General features: G+C 43.5%; 1 protein-coding gene across 7 annotated transcripts in view; it reads right to left on the reverse strand.

Moving 5' to 3' along the window:
• The window catches only part of ELFN2 (extracellular leucine rich repeat and fibronectin type III domain containing 2), a 210419-nt gene that overhangs the window by 68759 nt on the left and 116595 nt on the right, over positions 1 to 25065 (reverse strand). For 4 of the 7 annotated variants that reach the window (XR_016281518.1, XR_016281517.1, XM_089528114.1 and 1 more), the window contains exon 3: positions 1276 to 1361. The exons of the other annotated variants lie outside the window; for them this stretch is intronic. The gene's annotated coding sequence lies outside the window, so the exon portion shown is untranslated. The remainder of the gene's footprint in view (positions 1 to 1275; positions 1362 to 25065) is intronic. 7 annotated transcript variants of the gene reach the window in all.

The following is a 25065-nucleotide window of genomic DNA, read 5'->3' on the forward strand; positions in this document are numbered from 1 at the left end:
TGCTCCAACTATGGAAAGGGCTTGGTGACAGTGTGTATGAAAGTGACCATGTAGAAAGAAACAGTACAGGATTTAGCAACAGCACAAAGTGTTATGATCAGTCATGAACATGAACATTCTGGACTAAGAAGCAGATGGCTGAGTTGCACAGAGGGGTGAAAGCGATGCTTACTTTATCAAGAGACATGCTAGAACTCAGAATTTTATGGAACCCATCATAAGGACTGTGATGATGAGCAAATTGATATACAAATTGTGAAATAACAACAATTTATATTAAATACATGATCTCATCCAGAGCTTGGAAAGTTTACTTTTTAGATGACCATTCACAGAATCCCTCCAGAGGATTCTAAAAGCTGTATTCCACTTTTCTAAGGTCTTTCCATCTCTCTCTCTCTCTCTCTCTCACACACACACACACACACACACACACACACAGAGACACACCTGCTTTTTGGCTTTCAGCACTCCTGTAAACCAGGGGAAGAAATCCAGATATATATTAGTGAACTGAAACTCCCAGCATTCCTCACCATCAGCTATGACTGCTGGGACCTTCAGTTAAACTACCCAGGTGGTAAGGCCACAGAATTCCCATCCTTGCTCTAAGATTAGCAACCAACAATGATCCAGAGATAATATCAGGGGACAGTATTGATGGTGGAGTCCAGGAACTGTTGTTCCAAAAAGTAATTTTTTAAGCTATGTTCCTTAACAGAATCTAGATAGCAGCCTTTTGTGTTAGAAAAGACAAAAGGAAATTGGGAAAGCTGTACAAGCTAAATTACAGGATCAAGGTCTACATGTCCTGTTCAGGCAAATGTTGTAAGCCACAAGAGTCTATCTGCAACCACAGTCATGTGATGGTGCTCTGTGACTGACCTGATGCGTAAGATTTAACAACACATTTTGGAGAGATAGAGCAGATTGCCCATCTGTGTGCAGTCAAAGCAAAAAAAGAACAGCAGCTCCGTTAATCAACTAAAAACCCAAAGAATACTTCTACACTTAACCTAATTGTCTTCTTTCCATTGGGATGGGACTGCCAGCTATTTTATTGCTTTTTTGGAGGGGGGAGGGGTATCAAGTGTAATTGAAGAGGGTGGAGTGAGCTCAGTTTTGACTGTCATGATTGTATTGCTGCTCGGGGGTGTTGAGTGCTGGGAAGGATATTTTCGTTTACTTGCTGGCTCTTAGATTGCCTTGGCAACATGAACAATGAATTCAAATCAGGAACCCAACTCTGGTGTGGTGCAAACAAGAAGTACTTACTTGCTTGGGGATGGGGGCATGGAAGGAGACCAGCAAAAAAATCCATCAAGAGACCTCTAACTCATAACTGGATCTACATGTATTTCCTATGTAGAGACAGATGGACAGACATTCACAATAAGAAATTCAAATGCAGATTCACATGTGTAGTTTTCTCACATCAGATACTTTGCATCTTCACTCAAAGCAGTGTGCAGGGTATCCATTTTACACAGAAGTGGTGAAAGCGAATCAGAGAGATATTTCTTTCTCTTCCTCTCATAACACTTGATTGGACCAACCAATCAAGAGGAAAATTGTAAGCCTGAGGGCAGGGAAATGTAATGACAGTAATTCATAAGCTGTTCTGGGAGCACTTTTGGCTGAAGGGCAGGATAGAAATACTCTGTATTAGCAAATAAATAAATTAAAAAATAAAAAATACCACTCCACTCTATTCCCCCAAATCTTACATTTGTGACAACTAAATGGAAAGCAACTGAGCGAATCTCACACTCACAGATATATCTTTTGAGAATGCCTTGAACAAGCAATCTTTCTCTCACACACCATACATCATGTTCATACTAGGTGTGCAAATCTTTGACTGTTTTGTCCTTGTTTGCGATGATGAATAATTAAAGTAGTTTCTCCTTCACTGCAGGAGAAAATAAATATTCCTCCACAATATTTTCACCATTTTCAAATGTCCAGAAATGTTGTTTTGCAGAGAAAATTAGGAGTGGCGTACCAAAAAACAAAACAAAAAAACCTTCTGTTTTCTGCACAGAAAACACATTTTGTGTGCAACCCCCCTACACCCATTTTTATGTCTACAAAATAATTTCTTCAACAAAAATTCAGGACATTGGATAAGAGGAGAAAATTGTGCAAAAAAAAATCACTGTAATATTCTTTCTGATGAAGATTCTTGACATGCAAAATTATTTTTCCACCTCAGAATTAATAATGAAATATGCCTTGGTTTTTTGAAAAGTTATATTCATTATCTCTTGACTTCTTCCCTGCCCCTTTTGTATAAGCTGAACACAGGAATGTTCTTCTAATCCCTCAAAGGAACTGGTTTCGAGAGATTTTTTAACAAACATGGGGACTTTTTATAGATTTTATGAAAGACTTTTAAAGAGAAGTATCTACTTATGGGTTTGAAGTACATATGGATGAACAAGCATTTTATAATTTTTTTAGGAAGTAATGTAGATTCATGAAGGTAATGAAGCATAATGTCTAGTTATGTCTAGTCCCAGGTATATGAATATAGAGTTTATAGTATATATAGTAAAGCAATCGTACATTGTTCACACCAAAAGGAAAATGTGAGGGGTATTTAGGAATGTAAAAGAAAGTCTGAGAAAAGGGGGAAGTCTGTTTTAAAGAGGGAAACAAAAGGGGTGTTGTAAATAAGTATGTCTGTATGTCTCTTGTTGTTGTTAGCTACCTTCGAGTCGTTCCTGACTCATGGTCACCATGTGGATAAGACAACTCCAAGACCACCCCCCCACCCCCCCACCCCCGCTCCCCTGCTCTGCTTAAATCCTGTAAATTCAGGCCCATAGCCTCCCTGATTGAGTCTATCCATCTGGCATTCAGTCTTTCTCTCTTTCTATTTGCTTCCACCTTTCTTAGCATTGTTGTCTTTTCTAACGAGTCTTTCCTTCTCCTGGTGTGTTCAGATTAGTCATTTACTCATCCTGGCTTCTAGGGAGAGTTTGGACCCATTTGTTTGTCTTTTGGGCCATCCACAAGATCCTCAGTACTCTTCTCCAGCACTACCTCTCAAATTAGTTGATTCTCTTTCTGTCTGCCTTCTTCACTGTCCAGTAGATGATGATAGAGAATACAATAGCTTGGACATTCCTAATTTTATTTTTTTAGGATCTTGCCTATACTTTCATACCTGCTCTTCCCAGTTCTAGCCTTCTTCTGATTTCTCCTCTCTGGTCAGTGTTTGATCCCAGGCATGGGAATTCTTTGATTATTTCTATTTTATTGTTATCAAGAATTAATTCATGTCTGTGGCCATTATTGTTGTTTTATTGATATTCAGCTTTAACCCTACCTTAACACTTTCTTCTTTGATTTTCTTTAATAATTGTTCCAGGTTTTTATTGTTTTCTGCTAGTAGTATGGTGTTTCTTCCTCTAGTCTTCACTCCTCCTGCCTCTGAGTCTACCACTCCATCTGATTGTTTTGTCTGTTTGCACAGGTATGTATTTGCTGTGTACACAGTGTTTATCTATAGATTTTACATCTTTTTAACGTTTTTTGTCCTGATTATGTGTTGGAAAATTTTATTATTATTATTATTATTATTATTATTATTATTATTTAATATAAAGGAACTAGTTTCTTTTTCGACCTGCCCTTTTTCCCTTTTGTGTCATGTCTTTTCAGAATGGATTGTAAACCTGAAGGGGCAAGGATTGTCTTGTGTGTTAGACTAAGAAACGTGTGTGTGCCTGTGCAGCCCCACCAGGATAACTGCTAGGCAATCAAGAAGATGGAGCCCACAAGGAAAGTGGCAGCCATCAACCTCAGTTGACTCCCTCTGCAGGCTGCAAACAGGCTCCTCATAAATCTAGGGAGTTTCCAACCTGAATGTGATGAACTTTAGTAATTTAAAAATTCTCATCAAAAATGAACTGAAACAAAATTCTTCACCCTTGAAGCAGAGAGTACTGTACACAAATATACATCCATGCAGTCTGTACATCTGTGAATTTCTTCCTTCCAGGACTTGTATTCTTGCCTTCTGTGTTATCATTCCTTTTCCTGAACATGTTCCATGCCAGGTTCAAATGCAGCTTCCTGCCATGTAGCTTGTCCAGAGGGGCATCCCCAATTGTCATGCCAGAAAGATCTGTCAAGTCCAATGTATGCCAGAACAGGAATGCCTCACACTAATTCACACACAAACTCTTGATATTGACTCTCATAGGAAAGAAGGAACATGCCAGCTCAACCCTACATCCTCTTTTATTAGGCAGATGGTACCACAGCGGGTCTTTCAAGATCTGCAAATATTAAGCTGGCTTCTGTGAGTGACAGGTCTTTTCCCAAGATGCCCAGCATGGATGAGTAAAGAGAAACTCTGAGCCATCCTAGAAGTGACTTCAGAGAGACTTAACAAGAACACTAAATGTAGATGAGTGACCTTTGATATCACTGCTGTGTTACACAAGCAGACTGGTTAAATACAGAGTTTAAAAGGAGATTTTTAATGACTCTTCCAAAGAGCATTTAAATGCTGGGTGATGATTCTTATAGTGCAAAAATAATGTAAATTACTTCTCAGCTGTTCAGATAGAGAACATATTCTATACACAGAATTTTCTGTATTCTGACTGCAATGTTTTATTTGTATTCCTCTATATTTTTATTGCTATAGCTATTGGCTTTCCCATAATTAGTCTTGAACTTTAATCTGCTGTATTTGCAGTAGTGATTTTGAAATAAAAACTCTTGAGTTAATTAACTTGCAAATAAAGGCGTTGATAAACAAAAATAGTTGTGAGAAAGCTCCCATGAACATACAATGAAAGGTCAAATGAGATGGGAGAATCATTTTTGGCTCCCTCACAGAACAGCAAAAGTAATGATTTTCACTGGAAATAAATAATCTGTATTAAGTGATTTTAAGAAACTGACCCAAAATGTTGACCTGCGATTTAAATTGTTTTTATGCCAGAATAAAACAATGTTATGAAACAAACTTTGAAATGAAATTTCACACTTTCAAATTCTAAAATGTGAAAATCAGTTCACACTGTTAAGGGAGACGTATCCTCCAGATAGTGTTTGACTGCTAATTCTAGCATTCTTAATGATTAGTTATGCTTGCTTGAGTTAATATTTATTTATTTATTTATTTATTTATTTATTTATTTATTTACACTCTGCTGTTCAGCCAAGGCTATCAGAGTGGCTTGCAGTTTCTGGGACTTGTACTTCAACAACATCTGGAAAGCTGCTGATCTAAAACTCTCACTGATTACATTTTAAATTGATAACAGTAAGTTTCAATTTACTTAACTCCCCATTTCTGCATCATGCTTTTCTCAAAATTTTGGGGAAGGACTGCAGCTCAGTGGTTGAGGGCAGCTTTGCATGGAGAAACTGCAAAGTTGGTATTTTCTATTAAAAGAATCACATAGCAATTGATAAGAAAGATAACCTCTGTCTTCCTGGCATCCTGGAAAGCTCCTTGTCAATTAATATAGCCCAGGAATGGGAAATATGTCACTCATAGGCTAAGTGCAGCCCAGTAAGAGCTTACGCTGCAACCCCTAATGTTACTTCTATATGGAGAATCATACCCCCAGAGATCTCCATTGGGGAAGAGTCTCAATTTCTGTTTTTGATATAATGAGCCAGCACAATTCACTGAGGAGAGAAAAAATGTGAGGTGCAGCCTCCAGCCCCTTTGCAGCTGCCTACTTATGATGTAGACTATACTGGACCAAACAAACAAATAGTATGGGGTAGTATAAGGAAGTTTTCAGTGTTCCAGTAAGCCAGTTATTTAAGGGGCTTGTCATAGGCTCTCAGCCTCAGGAGAAGGAAATAGCAAACTCCAAAGAAACTTGCCAAGAAAACTTCATGATATGTTCACCTTAGGGTTGCCATAAATCAGAAACAACTTGAAGGCACACAACATGAACACACATCCAGGAGTTATTCACACTGTGAAAATAATACAGAATGAATCTGGGATGAATCTCCATTGTTCACACGCATCCCAAATGTACCAAATTAAGTTGGGGGGGGGGGGCAAAAACACTCACTTAATTCAGGATAATCAATATCAAGCTTTCCTGCCACGTTTTTAAAAAGATTTGCATTGTTGGTAATGTTACTAAACGATGTGAATAGATCTGAATAGACTTGGCATAAAACACTGCATGCTTTGAACATGTTCCAAATGCATTTGCATCATCAACTCCATCTTTGTACAAATGCTTGCATATGTGAGCAACCGAACTTGCAGAAATGCGAATCAATGCAGTTTCATAGTGTGAACAAGAAACCTTAAATGTGTGAGTGAGAAAAAAACAATGCCTGCATTACCCCACCCCCACGTTATTTAAGGGGCTTCCACAAATCTGTCTCAGTGGCCTTCCTCTGAGATTCCCTCTTTCTGAAGGCAAGTGAGCAGTGACTGGAAACAGAGCCTATGTAGTAGTGACTTGTCATAAAGAACTACTAGAGCATAAGGAAACATTCAATTATACCTATTGGCCTTCCCTGGTGGTTTTCTAATTGTACTGAGGAAAGCATTCAGCTATGGGTTACTCCACTTGCAGTCCAATATAGCACAGTTCACATTCTGCTCCATAGGCAGTACACTAGACATACCTGAAAGGAAACTACCCACCCCTGAGAGAACCAACCTACTCTTCTATATGCATACAGCACAGGGAGTGTCAGCTGTCTAATAGTAAGTATGCAGATGTTGGAGAGTGTCAGCCTCCACGTTTTTTCCCCAACATGCACGGAAGTAAAGGCTAGAAAAGCCTTTTCCATTCTCGATTAGGCTTCTTGGCCGCTTGTCATCCCGTGACTCCAAAGTCTCCATCTGCTCAATTATGAATACCAGAAGAAGGGAAAACAAACATTTAAGGCCTAATCTAATCAGTTCTCCTCTCGCTAATTAACACCTCTGAGAGCACACAGAGGCTTCCGGAGGTATTGGTGAGGACGGTAATGACCCCCAACCTGTGTGCACATATGTTGCAAGAGGTGGAGGGGAAAACTGTCCCAATACAAACCCTACCACTGAGAAGGCCAAAGGATGGAGACAGATTTGCTATTTATTTTGCTTGGCTTTATTTTATTTTATTTTATTTTAATTTTTTCTCTTCCCCATTTTACTTTCTCAAGTTTTCTCGAGGCTTTTGTTGCTTCCTTCTCAAGGCTAAAAGAATGGAATTGAGGAGAAATGTGTCTCTGCTTGGCAGGAACCCTCCCCCCTCCATCTATTCCATGAAGGGGATGGGTACTGGCAGTGATCCCACACTGAAACACACGCTAATGTGTTGCCTCCTGAGCATTCCGGTGTCATAATGAAGGGCTCCGTTCAGGACACACAGGACATTAATTAGGGGTCTTCAAAGGCAGCATTCTGCAGTGCGCCTTCATAAAGAGAGGTCTGTGGAGTGGGCGGGTGGGGGAGAGGAAGACAAAAGGGAAGGTTCTCTGTTCAACGGAGGAGTTTTGGCTCCTGTCCCCATCATAGCTGTGAAGGTTCTTTCTTTCTCTTCCTTTTCCCCCTTGCCACCCTGGGTCTCCCATAGCAACTTCAGCATGGTATCAAACAAGTCACAGGCATCTGGTGATACTCTGGCAGGTCCTCCCCTCCCTCCAGCAGCTCAGCAAGTAAGGCAGGGATGAGTAGGAGGCATCTCATGCCAGGAAGTGAATAGAGAAGGCCTGTTTGTGCTTGTAGGGACAACAGAAGGACAACAGAAAATGTGGAAAAGGATGTGGCAAGATTACGTGGGGCGGGGGGGGGGTCTGTTGAGGAGCTGAAGAAGGAAAGTTAATTGCAAGGATCCCAGAATGGGAAAAGGAGCAGGGTTTTACTCTCACCTCCCAAAGGCTAGGCTGGGGGATTGAATCTCTCTTGAAATGATCAGGAACCATGGAGCAGGAGCACCAAGATTCCAGTGCCATTGAGCTCCCTAAGGAACTACCAGTCAGAAGCGCCTTGGGTATATTGTCATCTTTCCAGACATTTAATTAAATCTTATATATTCCTCTTTCCTTGATATATTAATGTTATGCTTTGAACAATTTTATAATGTTTCATTTATGATTTTGTCATAGTCTTCATGGTAGCCTGTTAACTGCTTTCAGCTGACAGTATTATTCATATTAGTATCAGTATTATTCAATGTATTCTGTCTTTTTACCTCTTTGTAAAAATATGCATGCAAGTCCACAAAATTTATAATGTTCTGCATGCCAGTCTTGAGCCCCCCATCTTAAAAATAATTCCAGGGTCCCTGGTGAAATCAAAGATGTCTTAGGGGCTCCCCCTCCCACAAAAAGTGATTTGGAGAAACTACGGCTCTAGAAACCCCCAGCCAATGTGGCTGATATTCAGGGAACTGTAGTCTAATAAAGACCATTTTTCCATGTTCTGGGAGGAAATGAAGAATATCTAATCCATGTAGCCCCTGTTCAACATTGGATCTGAAATGTAAGTGCAATTACAGCTGCTCTGTGAGGTTTGGTTACAAAAATGAATTATTAACCTGGTTGTTATGGAATACTACTCTGTTCATCCTTGGATATAATAATCCTAGAAAGGGGTATATAAATCAACCTAACCTGACTAGTTTAGATGTGTTTCTGTGAGCAGACCAGCAAACCTGTCTCTGGAAATTCTGCTGAGGTAAAGGAGAAAATCTTCCCTCTCTCCCATGCACTCATAATTCCACATACAGAAGTTGACTGGATAGGTTAAGATACAAGATAGGTTAATGGGCACAAGACAGGCTGTATGTCACATACAGCTCTGTCCCGCAACACCCTGTCATCACTCTGTGCCCATTCCCCATCTTGAATGTGAGGCAGCTGCCTCACTCTACCTCAGGGGTGGACAATATTCAAGGCCTCCAAGGCTTCCTAACCCCAGCTCCACATACAAAGAGAGGTGTCGTTGTTTTGCTAAAAATGCCCTGCTTTTGGGAGTGTGATGGTATTTTAAAAAATGGAATAGGGAAGTGAAACAGATGGTCCACCCCTTTAATGTCCTATGAAAGGGCAATGTCCCCCCCCCCCAACAAACAAAAAATTCTGGCAGATACCCACAAATATACTGCCCAATGGTAATGCTGGACATGGATAAGAGGTAATTTCCAATATGGCTCAAAAGCCATACAGTCTGCAGCATTACATAGGGTGCATTTACACTCAGGATAAGTGACCCACTTTAGTCCTAGTAACAGCCAATTTGCAAAGGAACCAGAGGTACCAATCACTAAACTCTGAATTGTGTGACCACATCACAGGTGACATGATTCCCCAGTGGACTGAAACAGATCAACATGGTCTTCTGAGTATGAACAGGAGTGGAAATATTCAAAAACATTCAAAAATGGTCAAAACCCAGATTTCTCAAGTGTCAGGAAACCCTCTCTGAGTAGACTAGACAAGCAAGAATCTTCTCATCACAAAAAGGAGCGGCCGCCCGCATCCCCGGGCAGGCAGCTTTGCCGCCGGGGACCTCTGGGAGCTCCGCTCGCCCCAGCATGCCTTGCGGGAGCGAGCTTCCTTCCCATTGGCCGGCTAGTGCCATGCAGAGAGGTCCTCCGCCTCCGCCGCCTCTATGGGAGGCTGGAGGACCTCTCGGTGGCTTCCGGTCCTCCAGAGAGGCCCATTGGCTGGGGCAGCTCCAGAGGAGGAGCCAACTGCCTTTCAGCAGCCGGGGCTAGGCCTATTTATAGGCCGCGCACGTGGGCCCCAGCGCATTGTTTGCTCAGCTCTGCTGGTGTGCAGAGCTGAACCTTTGGAGGCCGGTGCTCAGGGCTTTGGCCTCTCCCCTCCGCATTTGTCCTGCGCATCCTTGGCGCTCGGGGGACCCGCACTCTCTGCGCTCCCTCCCCCACCTCATCTGGGACCATGGGATCTTGCAGCCGCCATTTTGGGGCCCTGCTTGCTCAGCTCTGCTCGTGTGCAGAGTCGAATCTTGGGAGGCTGGTGCTCTGGGCCTCGGCCCTCCTCCCCTCTGGCACACATGCTCTCAGCGCTCTGGGAACCCGCACTTGTCGCCCCCCAGCGGCCACCATTCTGGGGGGCTGGTAGGACCAGTAGCTCCAGCGATTGCCATGGATATTTCTGCAGGGTTCCCTGGTCAGGAACATTCGGGACAGTTTGTTTTGCCTACTCGGTGGACACCCTGCCTTCCAGTTTTCTCTTTTGGTTACTGGCTCCTGCTCTCTCCCTATCTGATTTCTCCGCATTGTGAAGTGCTCCTAAGACATTTACACTGGTTTCACCATGCCTCCTAAGCCTCCACCTCCCTTGTCCTTCTCCCGCCCATCCACCAGGGGCCAGGCCAGCCTTTCACGCAGATCTTGGACCAACCTAGCTCCAGGGCCTAGGGCATCTTCTTCAGCAAGAGCCTCTCATGTTTCAAGCACTCTGGCTCCTACATCCCCGGCTGCTCACCTTCAGCTTTGCAGTCGGCTCCTTCTTTGTTGTCTCTAGCAGTGGCAGCTGATCTGTCGCGCTCGAATGTCAACTTGATCCAAAAGGCAACATCTTCCTGCCAGCCGCCTGCCCAGGTCGGCTCTCTCGTGGCGGCCGCAGCTCAGCCTGGAAAGCCGTCATCTTCCAGCAGTTCCAGCAGCAGTAGCTCGAGCTCTTCCTCCTCGTCCTCATCGGATGACGACAACCCTGGTGATGGCGCTACCTCTGCCAAACGACGCAAGAGTCACAGGAAGAGGAATAAGGCCAAAAAAAGGCGCCTGAGAGCTTGCTCTGAGCAGGCCGCCCAGCTGGCTGTCCCAGGTGGCATTCACCCTGCAGTTCCTGCGGGAGGGATGGTTTCTGGGTTGGCCACGCTTTAGTGCCAAACGCCTTCAGGGCGTTTGGGTGGACCCCCAGGCGTCAGATTTTGCCATTTGTGCCCCTGGCGAGCGCCCTCTTGGCTCTCACCTTTCAAAAAAGTGTCCACAAGCTCATCCTGAGGGAATGCTATGTAGATGTTTTTTCCCTCCTCCAGCCTAAGGGTCAAGAAGCGGTTGCTGTCACATCCACGAAAAAAGCTTCCAAGCAGCCTAAGCTGCCTGCAATTGAACATACTTTTTCCAACTGGCTCAAAGGCTTCACCATCTTGAGGGCGGTTGTGTCCATGGCTTTTCCCGAGCACGCTTGGCACCTGGACAGCCCCATGCTCAATGTCCTTCATGCCAAGTCCTTTGCAGGCGAGGTGGCGGCCATAGCCTGTGATGCAGCCTTTAGACAACATGCATCTCAAAATTCCAGGGAGTGGTGGGACCTGCTCCATAACGAGATTTGGCTGCTTGAAGTGGGCACCCAAGCCAAGTTTAAGGGCACTCAACGAGGGTCTACCAAGAAAGACACTCGCCATTTTACTTGTTGGGACTATAATGCAGGCAAATGTTTACACTAACAATGCAAATATGAGCACAGCTGTGATGTTTGCAGGGGCTCTCATCCTAAATTATCCTGCTCCCACCCCCTGCCGCCATCCCAGTCCTTTCGCCCCGGGCACCCTGCCCAAGCAGCTGCCGGCAGAAAAGAAGGCCCCTCCTCCTCTGATGCCGGGGGTTCAGGGGGGCAAAAATAAGCTTGCTGCATTGTCATCTCCAGCTTTCCCCCTGGCCCTATTCCCCATTCGCATTGCTGCCCTCCTCCCCCTCCTCTCAGCTTACCCCCTTCGGGAAGCTGCTGCCTTCCTAGCGGAGGGCTTTTCCACTGGCTTCCGCATCCCGGTTGCAGGTCCTCTCCCGCCTTCTAACTCTCGCAACCTTAAATCTGCCAGAGACAGGCCTGACATTCTCCACGCTAAGATCTCCAAAGAGATTGATGCAGGCCACATGGAAGGTCCCTTCAGCGTCCCGCCTTTCCCCAAGCTCCACATTTCCCCTCTGGGGGTGGTCCCCAAAAAGGCTCCAGGCGAGTTTCGGCTAATTCAACACCTCCCATTCTCCTGGGGCCTCGGTGAATGATGCTATTCCTGCCAAGTTTTGCTCCGTCCGATATGCGTCCTTCGACTACACAGTCTGCCTGGTGAGAGCTTGCAGCATTGGTGCCCTTATGTCCAAGTGCGACATACAGTCTGCTTTTTGCCTGCTGCCAGTTCATCCCAATGATTTTCATCTCCTGGGATTTAAGTTTGAGGGACAGTGGTTTTTCGACAAGGCCTTGCCCATGGGCTGCTCCATCAGCTGTGTGGCCTTTGAGAAGTTCAGCTCCTTCCTAGAGTGGGAGGTTAAGCGTAGGGCCATCTCCCCTCTCGTCACCTACTACCTTGATGATTTTTTGTTTGTTGATAGGGCCTCTTCCAATGGTTGCGCTAGGCTGCTCTCCATATTTTCTGACCTTACCAGTGAGATTGGCGTTCCCCTGGCTTCTGAAAAGACAGAAGGGCCGACCACGTCACTCACCTACCTTGGCATTAGGTTAGATTCAGTGTCTGGCTTATCCTGCTTGCCTCAGGATAAGTTGGACGTGCTGTGGTCCTTGCTCCATGACACCATCCAGGCTCACAAAGCCACCATGAAACAGGTCCAATCTCTCTTAGGTCACCTCAATTTCGCCTGTAAAGTGGTAACGCCCAGCCGGGCTTTCTGTGCCAGACTGGCCAGGTTCTTGTCAGGCCTCCGGCAGCCCCACCATCACATTCGCCTTACACGAGCTATTAAAGAGGACCTCGGTGTATGGACAGAATTTCTCAGGGACTTTAATGGGGTTGCCATTTGGCAACAACCTTGGCAAATGGGTGACAGTCTTCAGGTTCACGTGGATGCTGCAGGCAGCATCGGTTTTGGTGATTATTTCGTGGGCTACTGGTGCGCCCAGAGGTGGCCCGCCACTTGGGCAGCGGGTGACATTTTGAGGGATCTTACATTCCTTGAGCTCTTCCCAATTGTTGCAGCCGTTCACATTTGGCAACTCGATTTTTCAAATAAGAGGGTCTGCTTTTGGTGTGACAACCAAGTGGTTGTCAACGTAGTTAATAGACAGTCTTCTAAATCCGAAAATATTATGTTTCTTGTGCGACGATTTGTGCTGTGTTGTTTACATAATAACATTTCTTTTACAGCTCGTTTTTTACCAGGTTTACAAAATAATGTCGCAGATGAGCTTTCTCGCTTTCAGGAGTCCAGGTTTCACCAGTTGGCACCCGAGGCCGACCCAGAGCCCACTCCCTTCCCCGCAGCACTGTGGGAGGTTGGCTGCCAGAAGTGATTCAAGGAATCATGGCGTCTCTTGCTTCGTCTACGCTAAAGACTTACAAGCGCAACATTTCTAAGCTTCGGGAATTCTTTGAGGCCTCTGGCCTACAATCTCGCTGGCCTATTGACTCCAGTACAGTTCTCCAATTCTTAGTTTGGTTGAAGCATGCTAATATTGCCCCCCAAACCATGGCCATTCATTTGGCGGGCATTTCATTTTTCTCCAAAACTGGGGGGTTTATCGATCCATGCTCCTCCTTCCTCATTCGGAAGGCACTTGAAGGTTGGAAAAGAATGTACATAGTTGCCAAAGATTCTAGACGCCCGATTTGTTTTCAACTATTGTCAAAAAACTGTGACCAACTCCCATTCGTTTGTTCCTTCGATTATGAGCAATGTTTGTTTTTTGCTGCCTTTTTCATTGCGTTTTTGGGTGCCTTTAGGTTGAGTGAAGTGGTCTCTTCCTCTAAGAACGATTTGTCTCTCAGGACGTTGCAGGCTGCTGATTTGTTATTTGCTAAATGTGCTGTCACATTAACCATTCGCAGGTCCAAGTGCGACCAGCTGGGCCATGGCAAGACCATTGTGCTTAGGCGGTTGAGGGGTTCCAATATATGCCCAGTCCGGGCCCTTCGTAGATTCTGGGCCCAGCACCCTACACTGAAGGGTGTTCATCTGGATGGAGCCCCATTGACACCATACCAATTTGTGTTGGTGCTGAGATTGGTCGTCCGGCGTTTGGGACTTCCTTCTGCAGACTTTGGCGGACATTCCTTCTGGATCGGGGCTGCCACAGCGACATCTCAGGCTGGTCTCGTGACCGACTCCATTAAGAGAATTGGCAGGTGGAAGTCACAGGCCTTCGCCAGCTACGTGCGGCCGCACTTGGACTCTTGCCTTGAACACTAGTTCTTTTGGTTAGGGTTGGCGTAGGCGTTCCTTGAGAACGGCCTTTGTGGCGTAGCATAGGCCATGGATCTAGCGGGTGTGGTACCAGTGCTATGGAGCACTGGTACAGGAGTCTTTCAGGACCCGGGGAGGTGCTAAGGGCCTGTGTTGTGGTCATTGCAGGGACCACAACCCGGGAGCGCCTTCTGGTGACTAGGGGCTTAGAGAACATGCAAGTGGCTGGTGGCTTGGCTGCAATAGGCATTCCTTAGACCCTAGGTCATCCCAATGCCAGGTGGTCACCAGGCAAGCGGATTATCAAACAACCAGGGGGTTGTTCGATATTACAGATCCTGACCTATGCTTTGGGCCACCCCTGCCTATGTTTCTGTTTGCTAAATAAAGTTGTGGCCTTTCTTCCAGCTTTGCCTCCTGTATTCTTTCGTGGCGGCCTCCCAGGCAAAAAATTGCTGTTTTCTGCTGCATGGAGAACAGAACTTCTCCATTTAAAAAAATCTATTTTCTATGCAGGCCAATAAATTTTATTTTATGTACAGAAAATCCCAAAGGAATGTTTTTGCATAGAATAGTTCCTAAATGGCAAGTCTTCACAAACTACAATTTTCAATGACTTCCTAGCAGCAAGGAGGAAAAAGGGTAAAATTATTCATTGCTTGCAAGAACAAAATTTCCAAAAAAAAAGGATGTCCCTACGTATGACCAAGCCTTAGTTTCTACAGAGTATAAAAAACAGCAGCATAGACAGAAGGTTCTTGCCGTTAAGTCCCTAAAGACTTTTCATCACTTTGTTCTTCCTCCAGGGTGCAAGTCCTTGCTTTTGGAGCACTCATTTGGAAGAAGAACACTGTGTACATAGTGTGCCAGAGTGTGATTAAACCTCCCTCATCATCCAGCCTGAAGCCCAGTAAACCTGGTTATGGCTTTCCATCATAATATTGCAGTTACACACAAAATCTCTGATTGAAAGCCCAACTTAAGTATTTTGGCAATGAGAGTTGTTCAAGGAAGAGAAAGAATAATTCATCTCCAGTCATTGGTGGGTAAAGCCAGGAGATTGTTTAGAGTTAGTTTGTTCTTGGTCTCCTTCCCTCTTTGTCCCTCTAATGCTCTCTCTCTCTCTCTCTCTCTCTCTCTCTCTCACACACACACACACACAACCATACACATGGACATATACTTGCAAGGAAATCAGATAGTCCTAAAGAAGGCCTGTTACAGACAGCCAAAATAAAGCTGCTTCGAGTCACAGTGGGGGTATGGTGATTCAATGATGCATGCGTCCTAAGAGTCCAGAAGTCACACCAAAGCCACGCTCCAGCCCTAAGGACTGGAGCGTGGCTTTGGTGTGGCTCCTGGACTCTTAGGACACATGCATCATTGAAATACCATACCTCCACTGTGACTCGAAGCAGCTTTATTTTGGCTGTCTGTAACAGGCCTTAGTTTCTTGTTTAAAACTCAGCTCCTCATTCTGGCTTTCTCAAACTGATCTCTCCTCTGTGGGCCTTCTGCATGCATCTAGCGAGTCTGCAAATCATAGGGCACAACAGTTTGTGTGTGTGTCTTCATGTGCATGCACATGTGTTTTAAAATTTATTTGCAGCATGTAGTTATTGCTGGATCTTTTGACGTTTTAAAAAAATAAACCAGAACAAGTTGAACAGCAAACCACTCCAGAGGTAAAATCTATTAACAAGAATAAAAGGTAAATTAGTGTGTAATAACCTAGTTGGGAGAGCTACAAAAACAACAATGCAGATGAAACTGTAATAATTTTTTTAAAAATGTCTTCCTACAAAAGAAGATGTGCCCTATCCAGTGAAAAACAGACTTGAAAAAGAATCCAGAGGTGCTTCGTCATCATCTTCTTGCATCAAGTAAGGCCTAATAAATGTTGGATGGCAGCTCTCACAGTCTATGGCTGATTAGGATTGATGGGAGATGGATTCTGACAACATTTGAAGGACCAGATGTTATTCAGATCCAGACTGTCTTATGGTCAAAATCTCAAGAGGAGGTAGGAGGCTTGTTCCTTCATCTTAGTTTCTGGAAACCCACCAGGTGCCCTGCCAAGAGAAAACCACTCACATGCTGTTGTTGTGTGCTTCCACGTCATTTCTGGTTTATGGTGACCCCAAATCAAACCTGTTACAGGGTTTTCTGGGACTGAGAGTTTGTGACTTGCTCAATGTCACCCAGTGAGTTTCTATGACTGAGTGAGGAATCCAACCCTGATCTCCAGAGTTGTAATCCAGTGCTCAAACCACTACATCATGCTGACTCTCCACACACATATGTTGAATATATTTAGCCATTAGAAGGAGAAATGTTCAGGCTTAAGATCATACAGAATTCACCAATATCTGAAGGTCTCTCACACAGAAGATAGAGCAGGCTCATTTTCATTACTTCACAGGGTAGAACCAAAAATCATGAGTCAGAACTTCAGAGTAATTCACTTGATTAGTGACCCAGCATGGTGTAGTCGTTTGAGCATTGAACTATGACTCTGGAGGCCAGGATTCAAAATCCACTGCATGACTTTCAGCAAGTCACACACCCTCAGCTTCAGAGGATGGCAATGGCAAACCTCCTCTGAAGAAACTTAACAAGAAAACCCCATGATACGTTTGCCTTAGAGTCACCATAAGTTGGAAACCAAGTGAAGGCACACAACAACAATGTACAAAACTTCAAAAAGTAGAAGTTGTTCAACACTGAGGCAAAATTGTATTCAAAAGTGGTGTGTTGTCCTTTACTTGAGGTATCTGAACAAGAAGATGGACAGCCATCTGTCAAGCAGTAGTGGTGAACCTATGGCACGAGTGCCAGAGGTTGCACTCAGAGCCCTCTCTGTGGGCACACATGCCATCACCCCAGCACAGAGTTTGCCAGAGTTTGTAACTAGAAAGCCAGAAGGATGTGGCACTTTGCGATAAATAAGTGTGTTTTGGGTTGCAGTTTGGGCACTCGGCCTCTAAAACATTTACCATCACTGGAATAGAGAGTAGATCAGATGATTTCCAAGATCTACTCCAAATTTAAAATTCTATGACTAACACGAAATGCCTTGGTTTATATTATTGGAACACATAGCTTCTTGAAATCTAGAATTTAGTGCAACTAGTTTAACGTTGCTGGCATTCACGTATTAACTTAGACAATCCTTCTGCCACCCTGACTGATCTGGGAGGAGAGGGGAAATTATGCAAAGACTGAGGTGAATGAAATCTTCTCCACAAATTTTACCTTCTTAAATAACCACCTGGCTTGCCTTCCACACAGAGGTTTGTTTGAAGTTATGCTATCATATCATGGCCCTTTGTACTAACATGCACTAAGTAGTTTGTCACAGAAGAAGCAACAGAGATCATATGCTTCTTTTTAAGTTCTCTGGCTGGATGGTGTTGAAAGATTTCAGAGTAGGCAAAAGACAGTAAATGTCAAATAACACATGCTCAAGGATGAATTTTCAGTGGTGTGAAAAGTTTGTGACTCTTCTGGGATTTACAGACATTTTCTTTGATACCCGCTGGCTTGCACATACACCGGTAAATAATGAGTGTTTGGAAGGGCTCAGCCAAAGGATGAAAAATGGGCAGAAAGGTCCACAGGACTCCAGAAAAAAGAGGCTGCCACTTAAATAATGCATTTGTTTTGCTGAGGGAAAAGCCATGAAAGTAAAGTTGTAAAGTGACACAACCTACCATCATAAAGTGACATATCTTCCAGGAATAATATATATATATATATATATATATATATATATATATATATATTCCTTTCATGTGGAATGTGTCTCTGTGGAACAAGATGAGGATTTTGCTGTGTCCCAAGGCATGATGAAATATTTATTAGAGCCTACTATGGGTCATTCACAGGAATAAATTCATGTCACAAGAGTGTTTGTGCCATAGTAGTTACTGGGCAGTAGGGCAATATTAAAACATGTCTGCTTTGCTTTCAGTATCATTAGCAGTTTTCAAGCACAGGTCCATTCCAGTGTCACTATCATTTTGCAAACACTGTTATTTGAAATCCACATAAGACTGTGTGCATGTGTACACATACAAAAATTTATATACATTTTTGCAGGAATCTTTGCAAGCAAACAACTCTAATATAACTCTTTTTATGCACTATTTTATGCTAACATATGCATATTTCCTTAAATTTTCCCTTAAATTCATATTTTGGTGCAAATTATGTTACTTGCAAACCTATAATGCAAAACTCGAAAGCACACCATTCCAACATTTCACAGATGAAAACTGAGACACATGTGACTAAGAAACATCGCAGTCTGGTCAAGGTAGCAAAAGTTATTATTGAGGAAGAACAGACAAGCTAGATGCTGCGGCAGTTTGCTTTTGCTTGCATCTACAGGAATGGTAAGATTCTGCTCTCTCCACCCCATCACTGGGGCCCTGTACAGACGGGGACTTTGTGCCAGCCTGTGGACAGAGTCAGGATGCAGCATCCTGATGCTGGACTCCCTGACTCCACTCCCAGGGTGTCATGATGCTGCGCACCACTCCAGATGGCATGCGCATCATGGCGCAACTCCGCTGCATCATCTGCACACACACATTGAACGATTCTAAACAACATGAAATGATGATGAAATAGGAGAATAACAAATGCAAATAAAGAGTTCAACCAAAAAACACCTTGCAATGATATCAGGAGCTGAGATGACCAATTCTTCTGTTTACTCAAGTGACTTCATGACAGTCAATACAGGGGGAATATCCCAGTAATTTTAATTCAATAAGAAGCCCGGCAATGCTGGCAGTGTCCCTGAGGACCAAGATAAGTCACCTTGCGAAGATTACACTGTGATGGTACTTCCAAACTGTTGGTAATCAAGGTAGCCCTTTGGAAGGCGTAAAAAGGAGCTGCTTTTTGTGGCTCCTTTTTGTACCCGCCAAAGGCCGGATTGGGGCCACGGTGTGAGGTTGCCACAGCCTTGATCCGGCAAGGAAAGGGACAGTCTGTATAGCCCTGAGTAACCAGAATAATTGCTTTTGCATTTTGAATTCACCTACACCAACTGAAGTAAACTGACAGCAAAAGAGGAAATTGGGGGGAGGAGAAAGAAACTGGGACAATTTAAAAGCAGCTGAAAAAGTGGGACAATGGAGGATTCAGCAGGGCTGTCATTGGCAAATTGGGACAGTCTGCAGGTAAACAGAAGCTAAAGAACAACTGCAACTGCAAAATGGCTCAGAAAGTACAAATTAGGGTGTTCCTTCCAGGATGGACTAAGCTCTTATCTTTCACTGCTCTACTCAGAGAATAGGGAGATTCCCTTTTTAATAAGAGTTAAGGTATGGTACTTACAGAGAACCAGCATGGAGCAGTGGTTTGAGTGTTGGATTAGGACTCTGGGCACCAGGGCTTCATTCCCAGCTAAGACATAAAACCCACTGGATGACCTTGGGCAAGCAACATTCTCTCAACCTTTCAGGAAGGCAATGACAAGCCTCCTCTGAACAAATCTTGCCAAGAAAACCCCACGATAAGTCTGCAGCAGGGTAGCCATAAGTCAGAAATGACTTGAAGGCACAAAACAACAATAACAACTTACATTGACCCATGAATAAAACAATTCAGGTTTTTTGTGTTGTTGCTTTTTTACTATAATTTCTAGACTTATACATGATTATATACGGTAAATAGTTGCAAATAATTATTTTCTTTTGCCAGTAACAAAACTGTAACTACATTTCATCACAACAGTAATTAAAAAGGGATATTACTGCTTGTGATATACAATGGGCCCTTGCTATCCACTGGGGTTTGGTTCTAGCATCCCCCATGGATAACAAAATCCATGAATGCTGAAGTCCCATTAAATACAATGGCATAGTCAAATGGTATTCCTTATATAAAATGGAAAAATTAAGGGTTGCTTTTTGGAATTTCTAATTTTTAAAAATATTTTCAACCAGTGGATGATTGAATCTGTGGATAAAGAATCTGTGGACATGGTGAGCCAACAATAATTGCAATATTTTAGTTACTTTTATACTTAAAAGTGTTGCAGCCTCACTAAATGGTGGAGGAATATATAAATCAAAGGCTGGTGTGGCCTGTGCCTCATGATCTGTTGTGAGTGTTGAAAGAAAGATTAGATGGATGGGAGCAGAGTGTGTTTTGTGTAGCCAACAGCTTGTAGCATTCAAACATGTTTTTAAAAGAGTTAAAAAGTAACTATATCATTTCCTTTTCAGCAACTACAAAGAGTTACTTGTTCAAACATAACTCCGCAGTAGTTTTTAATTTGTGGGGCCTTGGAACTATAACTGTGAATAAAAAAAATCTGCAATGCTCTGATTGGTTTAATTTTGCAAAACACTCTGGAAACAAATCTGATGATAGATAATATATAAATATAATACAAAGAGACAGAGAAAGAGAAAGGGAACAGTGTAATGTTAGATAAAGTCAACTAAACTCTGGAGACATTCCCTTCAGGGTGAGAGAACAGGGGATTCTGGGAAGTATAGTCCAGAACCAAGAACACTTTCAAACTCCGATTCTACCTGCTGCACAACCTGACAATTTCTGAATGTATCAGATTGTTCCAAAGCCTGGTGTACTGTAGATGCAAGGCCTGGGCACTCTGGATGCAGGACAGTAACTTGCAGCATCAGACTAGAGTATTTGATACTTCAGTTTGGCTACAAGCTTGAAGCTGCCCCTGCTATCCTCCTCGATTTCCATTTTAATATTCCAAAATTAAATTCTTTAGCTTTATTAAACAACCACCATATTATTTTCACACTAAATCTCTCAGCTAATGAGCCTGAACTTGTCAGGGAGACCAGGGAACAGAAATCCCCTTATATTACCATGTCAGGAGGAGGATTATATTTGGAGCATTGCTTTCTCCACCCTCCTTTCCCAGTGTGGCCTCTGTAAAAGTACAGATCTCCCTTTGGACAAGGAAAAAAACCAAGTCAAACAGAATTTCTTTTACATTACTAACTCTTTGCCTCATATACTCTCCCAAGCTTTCTCATATTCCTGTTATTTGGATTCAAAAGCCTGGGGTGTTGAAAAGTAATTAATTGAAGGTACAGCAAATGCATAGTAACTAGAACCCTGCAGTCTACTAACCCAGTGCTTTTCAGGCTGATGTTAGGGGCCAGCAATTTTTTCACCAAGGTGCCAAAACCAACATTAAATTTGTGTACATTGGGTACAATTGTTTGTTTCTTTTCTGGAGATTTGCCAGGGACCAGCAGCCAACGGTTCAAGGACTGACATCACCTTAAGCAGCAGTACAGAAACCAAAGCCAAGTAAAAAAACTGATACACAAGCACAGACACAGACAAAGACACACACACCAACCAAACTAGACACAGAACCGTAGGACCAGGATCCTCTGAGTGTATACCCAGCCCACAAGTTCATTCTCAGCACCACAGCAGAATGGACACTCACACCTGAAACATAACACATGGAAAGTTCTCTTATTTTCCCCTCCAACTTTCTTGTTTTAGCAACTTAATTCAGGAGATAAATGAGTCTTTTTCATATCAGAGTTGTTTAACTATGTCCTAGACAGGCGTGTCACTAGAAGGTGTGGGGAGTACAGGACAAACTAGGTGAAACCCTAAGGGTAGTGACGTCACTGCTTGCCAAATAAATGCCTTTTGGCAGAAACAGACTGTGGCATTCACTTGTGTCCATTTAAAACACTGGAGCTCAGTGGAAGAGATGGTGTGAGGGAGACAAGGCTCTATAGGACAAGAAAGGAGAGTACTCAATTTTTAAATAAATAAATAATAAAATTAGCCTTTAAAATGTTACATTCAATATATATTCCTTTAAAAATTTCTTTTAAAATATAATATTTTTCTAAATTTTCACTTTACCCACATGAAATTATGTATCTGTAAAATACATTTAGATTGTGCTTCTTATACTGTAATTTAAAGGTATAATTTAAATTTTGATGGTTGTTCAGTGATATATGGGAAATACGATTTATGAGTAACATTAGTACAAAAACATTACTAAGGTTTCTGTATGGTATGGTTTGGTAGGAGGTCAAGGGGAGGGGGTGAAACCATAAGTGAAACCATAAGTGACTCCATGTGACACCAACTGTAGTGATGCTACTGGCTAGAATAGAGCAAATAGGTCTGAAAACTGATCAAGCCTGAGCTAAATTGAAGCTTTCATACTCTGACCACATCATGAGAAGGTAAGACTCACTAAGACCCCATTCCCACTGGCTTATAAAGCGGTTCAAGATGTGTATTATGGGGCATCGTTCCTATTTGAGCGTGCACTGTACCCCACTGTACCAATTTCGTTCACACTGGAATTCGGATCTGATCCACATGTATTCAGTTTTTCCTTGGAAAACCCAAATCAGTGGTGGATAAACCGGTTTGAAAAGGGTGCACATTTTTAGAGTGTTTTCCTGCGCCTCCTGAGTCCGATTCAGGGCAAATGAATGGGAACAACAAGGGTGTCTGATTCAGGAACTTGGGGATGGGAGGAGCAGTGCTAAAGGGGCTGGCCTGGGGGTGTCACCCGCTTGTTCTCCTTCCTGCATTACCGGCACCATTTTCTCCCGTTCGCATAGCCCACAGTGGAGTGGGAAGCAGGGTAAGGCGACTGCATGTGTAGACAAATTTATTTATTTATTTTTATTTTTATTAAGCTTTCGATTGCTTAGGCCAAGGGTTGGCAACTCTTGGCCCGCAGGACGCCGCCGCCTCCTGGGTGTTCTCTGTGCAAAATCCCCTCTCAGCACCTTGTGCCTTTCTGGGTTGAGACAGTGTGCATGCTTTCTGCCTTTTATTTTGAATTGCATTTTAGTAGTTTCCATGCTTGTAACTATTATTATTATTATTATTATTATTATTATTATTATTATTTACTTGCCCTTGGTGTTCTTTGTGCAAAATCCCCTCTCAGCACCTTGTGCCTTTCTGGGTTGACACAGTGCATGCTTTCTGCCTTTTATTTTGAATTGCATTTTAGTAGTTTCCATGCTTGTAACTATTATTATTATTATTATTATTATTATTATTATTTACTTGCCCTTGGTGTTCTCTGTGCAAAATCCCCTCTCAGCACCTTGTGCCTTTCTGGGTTGAGACAGTGTGCATGCTTTCTTCCTTTTTTTGGAATTGCTTTGTAGTAGTTTCCATGCTTGGAACTATTATTATTATTATTATTATTATTATTATTATCATCATCACTCCGGGAGCGGAGCATGCGGCCCCGCCCCTGGAGGGTGGAAGCTCCACCCCCCAGCTTTGGTCCCCCAGTTGTCTGAGGGACAGCAACCCGGCCCCCAGCTCAAAAAGGTTGCCTACCCCTGGCTTAGGCGCTCTGTCAGGTATCCAAACATAGCAAATTGCTACATTGATCTCCAAATACAGTAAACACATTATACCCCCCTGCAACCTCCCCCCCTGCTCCACATGCATAGATCAGTGTGTGAGGAGACCCATTGAACACCATTTTTAACTATTAGTTTTTCTTTTTTTTTACATGCCTGCTCGATTGCCCCCAAACATCCCAGGGAGCAATGGGGGGGGGGGAGGAAAAGGGACTTGGGGGGATGGAGGCTCCCTTTCCCAGAGAGAGTCTGGGAAGACACAGGAGAGCCCGGGAGGCAAAGGGACATGGGGGGAATAGAGGCTCCCTATTCCCTTTCCCAAAGGAAGTCGGGGAAGACACAGGAAAGCCCGGGAGGCAAAGGGACATGGGGGGAATAGAGGCTCCCTTTTCCCTTTCCCAGAGGAAGTCTGGGAAGACACAGGAGAGCCCAGGAGGCAAAGGGACATGGGGGGAATAGAGGCTCCCTTTTCCCTTTCCCAGAGGAAGTCTGGGAAGACACAGGAGAGCCCGGGAGGCAAAGGAACTTGGAGGGAATAGAGGTTCCCTTTTCCCTTTCCTAGAGGGACCCTGGGCAGACACAGGAGAGCCCGGGAGGCAAAGGGATGTGAGGAAATAGAGGCTCCCTTTTCCTTTTCCCAGAGGGGAAAAACACCTAAGCGATTGATTGGCTGTGACGTCAAGTGCTTAGGCGCTTGATTGACAGCTGCTTTTTAAAAAAAGAGGTTCCGGAAGTGCAATGGGAATGGGAAGCAAAAAAGTCCGCTTCAAATTACAACCGAGATAATTTCAATGGGAACGAGAACATGGGTCCAAAAAACCCGATTCCATTTGAACCCTTTCGTAATGGGAACGAGGCTGCAGATTCAAATACGACTCGGGGAAAAAATCCAAGTCAGAATCGCTGCAATATAAGCTACTTTTTTGCCCAGTGGGAATGGGGCCATGAAAGGCAATTATGCTAGGAAAAGTGGAGGACAGTGGCAAAAGAGGAAGACCACATTACAAACGGATAGACTCAATCAAGGATTCACAGCCTTGAGCCTGCAGGACCTGAGCTGGTTGAAGAGAGAGTCTTGAAGATGTCTCATTCATGGGGTTGCCATACGTTAATGTCAAATCAACTTGAAGGCAGTCAAGGCAACTTGAACACAGTTAAAACTAACAACAAACCATTGTTAATCAGAGACACTTGCTGGTCAGCTGCAAATCAGCCAGAGATTTACTAATGTTAAAATGTGGACTGATAAAATTTATTATTTGATGTGGAATGCTACTTACTACAGGCGTCCTTTCCAATTCATGGGGGATCCATTCCAGACCCACCCACCCCCCCTGCACGTGAACCAGAAAAATTGCCAATATTTGGGTCCCATTCATTTCAATGGCCGCATGCTCCCATTTTGTTCCCTCCCCGCTTGCTGTCTGTGAGTAATCAAGATTGCAGATCCCAAATCCACGAACAGGGAGGGTCGACTATACTTACTTCCATCACTTCTCAACCTTTTAGCTAAGATCATGTGTATTGTACTACTTGCTAGCAAATATTCATAGATGATAATTTGCTGTGTTCTAGATCTT

This window comes from Sceloporus occidentalis, unplaced genomic scaffold, assembly GCF_023333645.1.
Source record: "Sceloporus occidentalis isolate IW3139 unplaced genomic scaffold, rSceOcc1.0.p SCAF_5, whole genome shotgun sequence".
NCBI classification, from domain to species: domain Eukaryota; kingdom Metazoa; phylum Chordata; class Lepidosauria; order Squamata; family Phrynosomatidae; genus Sceloporus; species Sceloporus occidentalis.